Here is a 16044-nt window from a genome sequence, read left to right as displayed (position 1 = left end):
ATCAAAGCATGATTTGTGAGCTTGCTCCATTTTATATATAGTTAAGAACAACCCTCTGTCTGTGTGCTTTGATAAAGTGTCAGAGCATAACAGCACAAGAGGAAAAGGGGACTTTTATTGTCTTCATCAAGAATGGCTTTGTAAATCTAAAATGGGAGCAGCAATACCAGCAAAGCCGGCTGATTGAAATGAACTACTGGCCTCTGTTGGCAGATTCATGCTGCTGGAAAGGCCATTGTCAGGGAATGCTCTCAAGGGTGGAATCATTTGATCTGAATTTCAGATAAGAATATGTGTGTGTTGCTGGTATCAATACCCCATCACTGAAGCTTATCCCCAAGAGAAACAAGAAGGGTTTGCTCCACTATGTCCTGAACCTACAATTGCCACTATCCTTTCTGCTTTAACCTGTTTCATAGGTGAAGAATTTAGAGAAGGAAAAGACCGTGAAGTATCTCAGAATACGATCAAGTCCTTTCACTGAATCCACTTCATGGCAGAGAACACTACCGTTGTGTCCTCTGTGAGGTCTCTGTAGACAGAAAGATTTCCCCACCAGACCACAACAATGTGCTTAAGTGCCTGTCTCATAAAAGAACTGTAGAATCTCTTTTTGCACATCATCCATCCCTTTTGTTTTACACAGAAGAAACTGAGCCCCAGAAAGTGACATGTTTTAACCCAGATTCCCCAGATATTTAGTGGTAGACTCAGACCTTAGAAACCAGCACAGTTTCTTCCCCAAATGTCAAGCTGTCACATTAGTTCTTAAAGCATTTAAATGGGTGATGATATTTGCAAACTTACCACTTCCTCAGAAACCAATAATAAAACTTCGTGTGGAGGCTGCACTTTTCCTTGGGGCTCGCTCAGCAGTGCTCGGTTTTCACCTGGCCATCTAGACGTACCATCTTAAATCAGAAGAAAATTCATATTACAGTCCTAACATTTACCAGCTCTGTGATCTTTGGCAAGATATTTAACCTCTCTGTGTCTTACTGATCTCTTGGACAAATAAAATACCTCACAGGGCTGTCTGGAGGGTTGAAAGAATTAATATCTAATAAGCACTAAAAACAGTATCTAGCACATAATAAGCACCATATAAGTGTTAGCTCATATTATTCCTTCCATTCCTTTCTCAGATTATTCAGTGAATCTGGGGTATCACTCCACAGTTTTGTGATATTTTGTTCCTTCATAAATTCTAAGTGTTTTATAATTCTTGATTCCTTCACAGTGAATATACTGTAGAGTTCCTCTAGCTCATTTTGAACACAAACAGGGGGCATTTGGAAAAGGTGCCTTTTTATATACATTGGAAAAAAAAAAAACACCAACATCTATCATTGCACTCACATTTTGATTCTTTTTGAGTAATTCACAGACTTAAGCTATCTCATTCCCAGGAAGTGGAACCAAACGTTGCTGACTGAAATTTCACTGTGCTTTCAACCTTTGAAGTATGAGAAGCACCATGGAATGCCAAGATCAAGTACCCTGTGGTCAGTGCACAAAGTAAACTTTATTATGGATTTTATGATGTTCCCAATGGAGATGCAATCATTAAGTTTCCTTTTAATAACAGAGCAGTACTTTTCTCTTGAACCTGGTTTAACCAATCATTAAATGTGTCTGGTCAAGGAATGCGCTTGGATAATATGAGATCCCAGGCTATAATCAAACAAAGAGTTGACTATCTTTGTTTCCTTAGATTTAGCTAAATGAAACTTCCTATTCTAAGGAAGTCTCTTTAAACGATATGTGCCTCTTAATAAAGTGCTGCTGATTCAAATATAAATTAATTTTTTGTATGGAATTTGAAATTACATGATGGTTTAAATAATATGGAGGAAGGGTAAAATTAAGTGGCAAAATCATGTTTAGCAAAACGTAGCTTAGACTTGCTCAGTTTCCAAATTGAGGTTAATTGTTTAAGCACCCTAAAGACATTATCTTCTTAGTGGTAGCTGGCCATTATTTTTCGGCACCTAGTAAGATGTGTGTGAGTGTGTGTGTGTGTGTGTAAATGGTGTAACCCAACTGCGCAGCATAAATAATCATTTGGCAAGCTGATGTAGAGTATATGGAAAGACAATACTACTCCAGTGTTTTCTTTGTGGGGCAATATAAGAATTTTGTTTAAAACAAAGCAGTAGCTATGTATTGTTTAGTAAGTTTTTTTTCTTTTTTTGAATGGGGACACACATTCATGAAGGGTCAGACTATCAATTCTGTTCAATATTCCCCAAAACAAACGTATCAGCATATTTTGCATAGTTTTCCCTTTTTCCCACTGAGGCCTGAGGACATATCGGCATTATACCCCTGGCCACTCTGGCACTGACCACAGAGGGACAAAGACTGAAGGAGACTGAAGTCCCACGTGGTCACAAAAGTCAGGTGATGCCAAGGCTTAGCTTCCATAACCTTCTCCTTTCCTCTCATTTGAGATTCTTCCCAGGGGAGGGTTTGTCATTTTCAGGAAGAGATTACTTTAGCAAATGAGCTCTAAGAACAATGAGCTTGTGGTTTAAAATAAAATTCAAGGATGTTCTTAATAAGGTTGTATACTGTTAATCCATGGTTTTCTGCCAAGTAGTATCTCAAATGCCTCTTTCGGGATTTATTCTACTTTAGAAGGATGTCCGATATAAATATTTAAGTATATAGAGATTTTGTCTTTCACTTAATGAATTTACATTTTGTTTAGATAGTAGTCTTAGAAATGTGATTATTATAGAATGGATAGACACTGGAATGCAAAGAAAAGCAATAAAGTCACATTATTTTTTTGCCTAATGGAGTTGTCAAAGATTAAAAGGCCTGATAACTATTAGTGTGGGCGTGTAAAATGGGCATTCTCATACATTGCTAGGAGGAGTATAATTTGATCCTTTCTCTAAGGGAAGGAATTTGGCAATATACATTAAGAGCCAGAGAAGGGTATAAACACCAACCCGTATGTCCCACTTCTAGGGAATTATCCTAAGGATATAATTGGCCAATGGCACAAAAATGTATATGCAAGAGTCTACAGCTTATACAAGTAGAAAACCGGAAAAAAAAATAAGTATCCAATAACAAGGATTATTTAAACAGGTACCTTTATACAATGGAATGCTATGTAGCTGATAGACATGATTATGTAGACGTACATTTACCAATTTGGAAAGATAGTTTTGAATGATCATTAAGTAAAAACAGCCCATTATAAACCAAACTCTAATATGATACTGCTATAAGAGGGAAAAATAGTATATGGATAGGTATGAATTGAAGACACGCACTAAAATGTTACCTATGACTGACTTTGGATATTGAATATTTATTTTTTATTTATATTTCCTAATGTCTCTACAATTAATATGCATTACTTGAGCATAAAAAATAAAGAATGGGATATATTTTTGAAGGGAATAAATGGTGTTTGGAGATCTAATGATGTCATCATATTTATTTCAACTTACTGGAATGAAAATATTGTTTCATTCCATATGATTTGTGTGTTATCATGAGGAACATCTTTTTAAAAAGACTCTACTTGGAGAAATCAGAACTACAGAGAGAAGGAAAGGGAATGGAGAGGAGAGGAGAGAGAGAGGGGGAGGGAATGATTGAATTTAATGCAATGGTGCTTTTGCAGGCTTGAAACTGTCAGATCTAAGTTGAACTCGTGGCTATTACCCTTAGGTTTGTTTAAACTTGTAAAAACCACTTTAGTCCCTTAAGTTTCAAGATTTTTATCTGTAAATTGAGAGTCAATAATATTTACAGGACTGTTATGAGGATTAAGTAAGAGGTATAAATCAAAGTGTCTTGCTCAAAAAGGGTATGTGATAAATACCTAAAGTGAGTGGGTAATATATACTAGACACAGAGTTACCTACTTTATGTACATTATTACGTTTGTAATAATATGTCACAACAACCTATCACACAGGCATTTTATCTCCATTTTGCAGATGAGGAAATAGAGTTGTAGGGAATTTAAGAAACTTGCCCAAAGCCAGAGAGCTGGAAAGAGAGATGGGGATCGGCATGAAACTGCCCAAAATGGAAGCTCCATATTAGATAGTAACAAACCAGGTCCTCAGTCCCTCCATCCATTCCCCTCTCCCTCCCCTACTCCCACACGCCCTCTCTCCAAAAAAGAGAAAAGCAGATCACTTAAGCTCAAATTTGTATCCTTAAAAATGCTGAGTTGTTCAAATTCTTCATAAAACTCATTTCATTCTACAAGCTAGTCTTGAAAACATTCAAGCTCAGAGGAAAGATAGCTGAAAGACAATACATGCTGTTTCTTATATATTCTGTATAAACTTCCCTTTCTGAAGTTAATTTTTTATGTGTTTTATTTTTCATTGCAAATTTAATCTGATCCTGATACCCAAATACCTACTGTATTTCCCTACAAATATTCTCTAATACAGTCCAAAAGGATAACTTTTTGGTTTTTCTTGTGTCGTTTTCTTTTTCAACTCAGCCTGTGCTTTATTACAGTGGAATACTTTTTTTTATCTCCAATCTGTTCAAAAATAATGCTACTTCTAGAATATAGAAATCTTAACTCCAAAACAACATGAATTAAAATAAAAGATTTGATTCAGACCCAAATATTCTGTATGTAGTCTATCAATTTTTTATTTTCATTATAAACTGTATGTAAATAAGTATATGCATAATCATGATTCAGAGCTTCAAAAGGGTTGCTATGTATCAGACAAATGGCCAAGCACAATCACAGCTAGCATGTACCATGAAATACGGCTGTGACATTACTGTGGTAGTACATTAAGATCAAAGCCATTGCATAAGACCTATAAGAATTCATCAGTCAACATGATGCTATCAAACAGTTCCCAGACCACAAGCCCCGCCATCACATGAACCACGGCAATATGCATTACCATAAAAGGGAGCAATTAAAATCCTTTTAGGACACTCTGTATTAGGTTGCTTCTGATAGCTAGGCTTCTGGAGAAATATGTTCTATTCTTCTGCTACTTTACTCACATTCTTTATGTTATCTATAAACCCCATCCTAAAGTCCCTTACAATTTCCACATATTGAAATTATACTCATCATCTTTGCACATGGCATTTCTTTCATGGAACCTGTCCTGTTGCCTTGTGAAAGAGATTTCTTCCTCCTCTGCACCTATGTAGCAACTTATCTCTTATGTCACTTGCACTGTACTTGCCCTATAGGACTACAATCCCTTGGAGGGAAATTTGGAGACTTCTGAAAAATAATACCATAGCACGGACCATATATGACACAGCACCTCCAGCAAGCAGTGAGGTGCTCAGTGGGTCACAAATGACCTTGTTAATAATGCAATCATCTTCATTGTACCCTTAGAAGAAGAAAGAAATCTGTACACAAATAAAGGGAAAAGCCTTCTTTACCCCCAAAGCCAGAATCTCCTGCGTGAGGAGAAAAGCCTTCTTCAATATGCTCAGAGGCCTGGTATCCAGAGTCAATCATTTCTTCCACACTAATCACTTGAGAAGAGATTATATGAATTGAGCACAAGGGGGCCGTGAACACCCTCAGATCATACAACTTCATACAACAAAATAAGCATGAGGCAAAGAGCTCTGGAAGTACCTAGATTAAGTCTCCCAACAATTGGCAAATTACTAATAACAGGTCTTTTGTTCCTTTTGCAAGCGGTCAAAATAATGAATAATAGAGTGTTATGCCAAGTCGACTAATAGCCAGTTCACGTGAGATCATTTAAAACAGGAGAAAATGATGCTTGAAAAGGTCCCTGATGAGATTTTGCTTTTTCCTAAGAGACTCTAGATAGCATTCTGCAGCAGCATTTTAAAAACCACTTTCCAAAATTGGGCACCTTCATTATCATGCATTATATTTGTACTCTCCACTTAGGTTGCTTTGAAATAGAATGACACCCAGTTGTGTTTTTTACATGAAATGCACCTTCTCTCACATTTGATCTCTCCCTTTGTGATAGTCATTTTATTTCACAGCAACCACATTTCTTTGTCTGTATTTCACTGGCTGTGTAGTTTTCAAATTATGCAGAGACGGCCATTTTGGCTGTTGTGGACAGAGAGAAACTGAAAGCTTACCTGCCAGGTCCAGCTTCACTCAGCTAGCACCAAAGTAAATCAGCACAGGGGCTTTGAGTTGGGTCATTTCCATCCAGGGCAAAAGAGACACACTGGAGAGTAAAGCCTGCTGTTTTTTTAATTTATATTCTGGCCATTGTTGGGTTTTTTTAATTGAGTGAGATTGCAGACAAAAGGTTAATTTTGCCACACCTAAAAGGAGTGAGGTCATTCTATGAGCCCTTGGGTATAATGTCACCTCTAGACAGAAAATGGTGGCACCTAAGGGTCAACTTCAGAGGCCTAGAACTAGACAGGAATTGGTATATAAACATTGCACTCTGAGGAAACATATTTATGACTAACCCATCCAATTCAAAGTAAAATTGTGGGGCTATCTTGAGGTTTCAAACTCCTCAGTAACCAGCTTCATCCCGGGCCACAAAACATCGTAGGCCTATTTCATTGGCTTATGTGGAGCAAGAATTCATAGGAATGAGGGAAAAATATATATTAAAGTCCTGTGTATATTTTAATCCATTCAAATATGTTATATTAATATATTAAATATAAATATCAAATGTATTACTATAATGCTACAGTACTTTATATTCATAAATATGATAATGTCAATATATTTAGTAAACAAATATGGATGCAAATGGTTGGGATTGTGTTGATACGCAAATAATCAGAACTTACTTTATCATTTTTACCATAACTCATTCAAGAATGTGAACTACATTGTCATTCCTCACCTACTTATGTCACCTAGTAACAAAAATCCAACAACATTTTAAAAAAAACTCAAAGTAAGCAAACTAAGGTTATTAATATATGTGGACAATTCATCTACTAGCTTTAGCAGGCTCTGAGGGAGTTGCTATGTTCTATAACATAGTACAGCAGTTCACTCATAAGTAATCAAGAAAAGTTTAAATTATCCACTTTATTTAAACACATATAAGATGTCAAAAAAGTGTGTAATACAACTTATGACCAGTTCTATGAAATTATTAAAGCAAAACACAGCAAGGGACCAGTTTCACCTGGAAAACCCATTAATGTAGAAAACCTCATTCTTCAATGATGTGTCATCATACTTACGTTGTTTAAGATGTCAGGGGAATTCTGAAATGCTAAGGGAAATAATTAGCCTAAGACATTCTTAAGGAGAAATGGGGTTTCAGGTTCTCAAATTAGGAAAGTGAAATCCTCAGAGTCCCCTTCAGGTGGATGTGAAGAGGGCATCTGAGTGTCATTCACAGGCCTCTGAACTGCTACAGTCACCCCATCTTCCCTTTGGGAGACAGGCACCTGGGAGAGCACTGAAGCATGAGCCCTCCATTCTTGGTCAGGAGTTAGGGATGGTTATCCCCCTTGTAACCAAAACAGTGCTCCCCATCAGTGCCACCCAGAGCTCCAGTCATCCATCATCACTGCAGTGGCTCTCCGGACCAGAGAAATCAGCAGGAAGAAAACCAGAGCCCTGAGAGCACGTCCTGCTTTCTCCACTAGTTATTGCAGGAAAGAGGCAATTCCAGAGTTAATTTAATTCATCCAGGTATTAGAAAATGGATCTCACGCTCTTCCCAAGTGGGAAGGAGAAAAAGAGAGAAACTAACAATGATCTATTAAGTGTATACTGTACCATATGACATTGATAATAATGGTTTTTGACTGTTCCCAGGGACTTTACATGGTTCTTTAAACTCATCCTCTAATTTAATCTGTAAAATAACCTTCCAAGGTAGGTATTATTGTGTCTACTTGACATAGAAGAAAACTCAAAGAGGTTAAACATTTTTGCCAAGGATCACAAAGCTAGTAAACTGAAAAATTAGGATTCAAACCAGCTCCATCTGACTGCAAAAGTCAGTAATGGTGAGATTATTCAGTCAGTGGAGACGTGGAGATGTGGATCTCTAGTTTCCGGATCTCTGTGTTGCTCTCTTTCTTTAACACTTCAGTACCAGCACACTAGCTCCAGTTTCTACATAGCAGGCCTAGTAGTCTAAGAATACCAGAATGGGAAGAACTCCCAAAGAGAAACAAGGGTTCTTAGGCTTCGAGGGAGTCACAGTCCCCATGGAGAATCTGATGAGTATTACGGTCTCTCGCCCCAGAAAGACATGTGCGCCTCAATTCTTGTTCACTGGAGTTATGTTCTATACAGTCACCAGGAATACTGATTAGCGAATACTAAACCATCACTAGGGGAAACACAGGGTTAGGTTCCTGTGAGCGTCTGGACACAACATTTTCATCAACCAATCAATACATAACTTTGTTTTATGTGCGTTTCTGTTTAAAGACACCTTATTTAACATATACTGTTGATTCATTAACATTGAACCCACAGTCAGAGCACCATAACTCATGCCAGAATGAAGCTTATCTGGCACATAGAGTTTCTCCATAAGGCACAGCACAGCCTTCTTGCTCTTAGAAACACGAGACAACACTTTAGCAGTATGCTTGGGAGTCATTTCAAACAGGAAAATCACCCATAGAAAGCACAAAAATATGAAAAACATGGCACCAAACAGACTATGGAAAAGACACGTTTACAGTCTGAGCACTGAAACAGGAAGGTAAGGGTTGCCTTGATGGACCTCAGCTGGAAGTGTATGTTGGGCAACTTCAAATTTTTGCTGCTCTGTGCATGTCTGCTAACGACTGCAGAAGCACTATGAGTATTGATTTGGAGTTTACAAAAAATTTTATTAAGTAGGCAAATTTTCATAGACAGAATCCATGAATAATGAGGATTGACTGTGTGCATGTAGGATTTCATATAATTCCACAGGATATATGGACTGCACCAAGTACATACATCATCTTTTTATAAATGCCTGATCTAGAACAACTCACTATACACATCGGTCCCTGAATACGGGGAGAACACTTTAGCATGAAAACAAGGTATAGTTTTGGATAATAAAGAAAATGTCAACAAGATTCCATGAATACACATTAGTAAAATTGATTTGAAAAAATAAAATGAGGAAATAAATTAAACTTTATTCATATGAAAGTTCAGGGAATGTATGATGTTTGCTTGTTACTGTATTAACTTTAAAATCACAAGCATTATCTTCTGTTAAAATCTGCTCAATGCTTTAAAGAGATACTTTTGTACTCTAAGAAAATGTCCACAAATAATCCCCAGGTGTAACATTCTTACTTAGAAAAACTGAACTAGGTTGTGATTAATAGTTGATTTGGTGAGATGAGCAAGCAGAAACAACTAAATGTCTCTAATCTTGGTCTCCCAAACAATGCATTATTATACCAGTCGGCAGCACTCTCAATCCAAACAAGCCACTGTAAGTTCCAGAAACCTGACCATGAGCACATACTGACAAAGGATCATGGAGAATGCAAAGACGAAAGCACTAACCCCAGGGGTCTCCAATCTCCTTAGATATAGGAATAGAGTAAGAGAGAGTGCTAACATAGGTAAAACAATTAATTTGTCTTGGAACATATTTCTCTTATTCTGCCCCATTCCTCTTCTCTCCAGTGAAATGTTCAAATGTACACACACACACACACACACACACACACACTCATGCAGCACTGAGACGCTCTCTGTCACCAATCTTACTTTCTGAAATCCTATGTATTCTTGAGTCCTAGCTTCTTCAGTAAACCTCTTCTATCCCTTAGCAATGCATGATTTCTCCCTACTCTGACCATTTCAGTCTCCACCTTATTGACCTTATTTTGTAAATATTTTTGTGCTTACCTTAAACAAACCAAATACAGAATGGCAAGACCAAGGAGAGCAGGCAAATGCCTCATGCATCCTGATATATCCAAGAGGCCTGATATATCTCATTGCTATATCTTAACTGCTAGCAAAATGCCAACCATGGACAAAGTAATAAATAAATATCTTTTGGATGAATGAAGGGACGAATAAACAAGAATGAGTCGACTCATAACTACCATAGTATGGTTATTCAGTAGGCATAAACATGGCCAATTATAAAGACCAAAAGTTCCAGTCTGGTATAATTTGGCCACATTTACAGCATCCTAGACTTATGTTTATAATCAAATTTCAATTGATGTGAACTTGAATTCATTCATTCAACATGCATTCAATCAATGTGTACTGAGCACCTGGTCTGGACAAGGCTCTGTGCTAAGAGTCAGGATACAGCAATGAACAAAACAGGTATCAGGGCCCCTGCTTTATTAAAATGTGGAGATGAACATAAAAACAGGCATCAACCAGTGAGTGTCAATGAATTCAAAGCCATGTTCTCTGGACTATTCAAGAAACATTTGGCTAAAACATCCAGGGAATAACTATCATGAAATAAAGTTATTTCAGGCTGGCTTTCCCTCAAGGCTTATCTGTAAGACACTGTAATATAGTACATGTCGGAAGGGGAGTGGGAACACTCCACCTGAGAAATCTGTGCCATTCTTTCAGCCCGAGCACTGTTTATCTTGAAAACGTACTGCTCCTGGCCTTGCTCCAAGGCAAGCAACCCAATGATTCATTGAGGTTTTACTCTTGGGGATCAGTTTTAAGCTGCAACGGCAAACAGGCTGTCCCAATAAAAACATGTTTTAAGGAAAGAAAATCCCATATTTTTCTCCTAACAGACGTCTCATAAATTTTGGAGTTAAGAAATTCCTCTACTCAAGTGGCACAGCCTAGATTTCTAATAAACATGATATCTGAGATGGAAAATGCTGACCTGCTCTTCAAAACTAAAAAATAATCCTAAATCTAGATTTGGATTTAAACTTAAAACATAATTTTGGAGTGAACAGAGAAAGAGAGCATTAATATTCCCATATTAAAGGAAACTGAGATAAATCAGGACAAATGATGATTCCAGCTTCACTATTCTTCCTTCAGTGAGAATTTTCACAACGCTTCTCTGTCCTTATGCCCTTTCCATGCAAACTGAATTGATTGCTTAAGCTATAGGGTGAGACTCAAATGAATGGGCTGCCATAATGCCAGCTTCAAAAAATTAATTGGATAGACTGAATTTTTTACAGCAAGATAAAACAGATAAAACATCAGATACAGCTTCTCAAAGTAAAGAGAGAGAGAAAAAAAAAAAGAAACAGTATTACCTATCATTCTAAACCAAAGAACCAGTCCAAACAATTCCATTTTATGGCAAAATGTTATGCCCTTATAAAAAAAAATAATAAAATAAACAAAATCCTATTAGATGTGGGACACAGTATAATAATTTTTTTTTAAAGTTTGATTCTGGGTTTCCCAGGTGGTGCAGTGGTTAAGAATCTGCCTGCCAATGCAGGGGACACGGGTTCGAGCCCTGGTCTGGGAAGATCCCACATGCCGCAGAGCAACTAAGCCCGTGCACCACAACTACTGAGCCTGCGCTCTAGAGCCCGCAAGCCACAACTACTGAGCCCGCATGCCACAACTACTGAAGCCCACATGCCTAGAGCCCGTGCTCCTCAACAAGAGAAGCCACCACAATGAGAAGCCTGCGCACCATAATGAAGAGTAGCCCCCACTCGCTGCAACTAGAGAAAGCCCGCACGCAGCAACAAAGACCCAGTGCAGCAAAAAATAAATAAAATAAAAAATAAATTTATAAAAAAAATAAAAATAAAAGTTTGATTCCCTTATATAACATAAAAATATTTTTCCTCAACTATATGAATTACAATATTTTAAGATTAAATTCCTTGGCATCATTCTAAAACTGAATAAAAAATAGACAAAATTAAAATTTGCTGATTATTTACTGTTGTAAAATATAACCTATTTACATATTAAAGATCGATATCCCTACCTTTAATCACTTGAATTATCAATCTATAAATATATTTAGTTCAGACAGTTCTTTAGGGAAAAATATCAATCTATTTTTAGATAATACATATTGATAATATTGATAATACATATTCTGCTTACATGGTTAGCATGTATAAAACTATCATAACTATACACATATTATGTAGTTATGAGAAATATTAGGGAAGATCAAGTAATCTAAGAAAAGAGTAAGATATAGGTATCACTGGCAACTTTCAAGAACTCAAAATATTACTACACATAAAGCAATGAATCCCAAGGTCAAATATAAAACATCCTAGCGGGTCTCAACTTATCTCAAATGCTGTCCTAATATTCTCCAAACAAGATTAATGTATTTAACTTAAAGAAAAATAAAAAAGCCAGATGACAAAATGCTTTTGACAAAAAGGAAGAAAAAAGGAGAATAAAACAAAATCTCCAAAATCAAGATGTTAAAATGGTCAAAAGAAAGTCAAGAATCTCAAACACACTTGGACCAGCTGTCCTCTGTAGAGGACAGAAGCAAAAAATGGACCAGATTGAAAGGGAAGTTATTTATGAAGGTTTTCCTCACTGTGAGGTTTGCTAAATTCACTGTAAGTGGGGTATTGAGAAGGAAGGCTTTTGCTAGAGAAAGTTCAAAATTGGGTAATATCTCACTGGTATGACCTAACTTATGTGTGACTCCGCTTGAAGTATGGGAAATTGATAAGACAGTCATTCAGGTTTCCTTTTAACTCTGAAAATATATAGTAACATATTCTTTAAGATAGCACATAATGGCTGGTCATCCAGCTCCTTCAAGAGTGTATATACACTGATATATCTTTAAGATGGCTGAGGAGTAAGAAGTGGAGATCACCATCCTCCCCACAAATACATCAAAAATACATCTACATGTGGACCAACTCCTACAGAGCTGGAAAGCTGGCGGAAGACGACAGACTTCCCAAAAGGCAAGAAAATCCACACGTAACTGGGTAGGGCAAAAGAAAAAAACAAAACAGAGACAAAAGAATAGGGACAGGACCTGGACCTCTGGGAGGGAGCTGTGAAGGAGGAAAAGTTTCCACACACTAGGAAGCCCTTGCACTGGTGGAAACCGGGGGTGTGAGGGGGGAAGCTTCAGAGCCATGGAGGAGAGTGCAGCAACAGGGGTACAGAGAGAAGAGTGGAGAGATTCCTGCACAGAGGATCAGTGCTGACCAGCACTCACCAACCTGAGACTCTTGTCTGCTCACCCGCTGGGGCAGGTGGGGGCTGGGAGCTGAAGCTCAGGCGTAAGAGGTCGGATCCCAGGGAGAGGACTGGGGTTGGCTGTGTGAACACAGCCTGAAGGGGGCTAGTGTGCCACAGCTAGCCGGGAGGGAGTCCGGGAAAAAGTCTGGACCTGCCTAAGAGTCAAGAGACCATTGTTTTGGGGTGCACGAGGAGAGGAGATTCAGAGCACCGCCTAAATGAGCTCCAGAGACAGGCGCAAGCTGCGGCTATCAGCGCAGAAGCCAAAGACGGGCATGAAACTCTAAGGCTGCTGCTGCAGCCACCAAGAATCCTGTGTGCAAGCACAGGTCACTATCCACACCTCCCCTCCTGGGAGCCTGTACAGCCTGCCACGGCCAGGGTCCCATGATCCAGAAACAACTTCCCTAGGAGAACACACAGCGGGCCGTGCCTCAGGCTGTTGCAACATCACACTGGCCTCTGCCAACACAGGCTTGTCCCGCATTCCGTACTCCCTCTCCCCAGCCTGAGTGAGCCAAGGTCCCCTAATCAGCCGCTCCTTTAACTCCCTCCTCTCTGGGCAAACAACAGACACCAGAGGGTGGCCTACATGCAGAGGCAGGGCCAAATCCAAAGCTGAACTCTAGGAGCTGTATGAACAAAGAAGAGAAAGGGAAAGTACTCCATGCAGCCTCAGGAGCAGAGGATTAAATCTCCACAATCAACTTGATGTACGCTGCATCTGTGGAATATCTGAATAGACAACGAATCATCCCAAAATTGAGGTGGTGGACTTTGGGAGCAACTGTAGACTTAGGGTTTGCTGTATGCAACTGACAAGTTTCTGATTTTTATGTTTATCCTAGTATAGTTTTTAGTGCTTGTTATCATTGGTGGATTTGTTTATTGGTTTGGTTGCTCTCTTTCTTTTTTATACATTTTAATTTTTAAAAAAATATTTTTTATTTTAATACCTTTTAAATTTTATTTTATTTTTTTCCTTCTTTCTTTTTTTCTCCCTTTTCTTCTGAGCCATGTGGCTAAAAGGGTCTTGGTGCTCCAACCGGGTGTCAGGTCTGAGTCTCTGAGGTGGGAGGGTCAAGTTCAGGACGTTGGACCACCAGAGACCTCCCGGCCCCACGTAATATCAATCAGCAAGAACTCTCCCAGAGATCTCCGTCTCAAAGTTAAGACCCAGCTCAACAACCAACAAGCTCAAGTGCTGGACACTCCTTGCCAAACAACTAGCAATACAGGAACACACCCCCACCCATTAGCAGAGAGGCTACCTAAAATCATAATAAGTTCCCAGACACCCCAAAACACAGCACCAGACATGGTCCTGCCCACCAGAAAGACAAGATCCAGCTTCATCCACCAGAACACAAGCACCAGTCCCCTCCACCAGGAAGCCTACAGAACCCACTGAACCAACGTTACCCACTGAGGGCAGACACCAGAAACAATGGAAACTATGAACCTGCAGCCTGCAAAAAGGAGACCCTAAACACAGTAAGTTAAGCATAATGAAAAGACAGAGAAATACGCAGCAGATGAAGGAGCAAGGTAAAAACCTACCAGACCAAACAAATAAGAGGAAATAGGCGCTCTACCTGAAAAACAATTCAGAGTAATGATACTGAAGATCTAAAATCTTGGAAATGGAATGGAGAAAATACAAGAAATATTTAACAAGGACCTAGAAGAACTAAAGAGCAAAGAAACAATGATGAACAACACAAGAAATGAAGTTAAAAATTCCCTAGAAGGGGCTTCCCTGGTGGCGCAGTGGTTGAGAGTCCACCTGCCGATGCAAGGGATACGGGTTCGTGCCTCGCCCACATGCCACGGAGTGGCTAGGCCCGTGAACCATGGCCGCTGGGCCTGCGCTTCCGGAGCCTGTGCTCCGCAAAGGGAGAGGTCACAATAGTGAGAGGCCCACGTACCGCAAAAAAAAAAGAAAAAAAAAATTCCCTAGAAGGAGCAGAATAACTGAGGCAGAAGAACGGATGAGTGACCTGGAAGACAAATCAGCGGAAATAACTACTGCAAAGCAGAATAAAGAAAAAAGAATGAAAAGAATTTAGGACAGTCTCAGAGACGTCTGGGACAACATAAAACACACTAACGTTCCAATTATAGGGGTCCCAGAAGAAAAGAAAAAGAAAGGGACTAAGAAAATATTTGAAGAGATTATAGTTGAAAACTTCCTTAATATGGGAAAGGAAATAGTCAATCAAGTCCAGGAAGCACAGAGAATCCCATACAGGATAAATCCAGGGAGAAACATGCCAAGACACATATTAATCAAACTATCAAAAATTAAATACAAAGAAAAAAATATTAAAAGTAGCAAGGGAAAAGCAACAAATAACATACAAGGGAAGCCCAATGAGGTTAACAGCTGATCTTTCAGCAGAAATTCTGCAAGCCAGAAGGGATTGGCAGGACATATTTAAAGTGATGAAAGGGAAAAAACTACAACGAAGATTACTCTACAGAGCAAGAATCTCATTCAGATTCGACAAAGAAATTAAAACCTTTACAGACAAGCAAAAGCTAGGAAAATTCAGCACCACCAAACCAGCTTTACAACAGATGCTAAAGAACTTCTCTAGGCAGGAAACACAAGAGAGGGAAAAGACCTACAACAATAAACCCAAAATTCTTAGGAAAATGGTAATAGGAACATACATATCGATAATTACCTTTAAATGTAAATGGATTAAATGCCCCAACCAAAAGACATAGACTGGCTGAATGGATACAAAAACAACACCCGTATATATGCTGTCTACAAGAGACCCACCTCACACCTAGGGTCACATACAGACTGAAAGTGAAGGGATGGAAAAAGATATTCCATGCAAATGGAAATCAAAAGAAAGCTGGAGTAGCAATACTCATATCAAACAAAATAGACTTTAAAATAAAGA

General features: G+C 38.6%; 1 long non-coding RNA gene across 5 annotated transcripts in view; it reads right to left on the bottom strand.

Annotated features, from left to right (window-relative positions):
* The window catches only part of LOC102993068 (uncharacterized), a 179172-nt gene that overhangs the window by 88274 nt on the left and 74854 nt on the right, over positions 1-16044 (bottom strand). For all 5 annotated transcript variants that reach the window (XR_003676505.2, XR_002891527.3, XR_002891528.3 and 2 more), the window contains exon 4: positions 808-911. This is a non-coding gene — a long non-coding RNA (uncharacterized lncRNA). The remainder of the gene's footprint in view (positions 1-807; positions 912-16044) is intronic.

This window comes from Physeter macrocephalus, chromosome 2 (genome assembly GCF_002837175.3).
Source record: "Physeter macrocephalus isolate SW-GA chromosome 2, ASM283717v5, whole genome shotgun sequence".
Taxonomy (NCBI): domain Eukaryota; kingdom Metazoa; phylum Chordata; class Mammalia; order Artiodactyla; family Physeteridae; genus Physeter; species Physeter macrocephalus.
The sequence above is the reverse complement of the archived record's forward strand: the minus strand, read 5'-3'. Positions and strand labels throughout refer to the sequence as shown.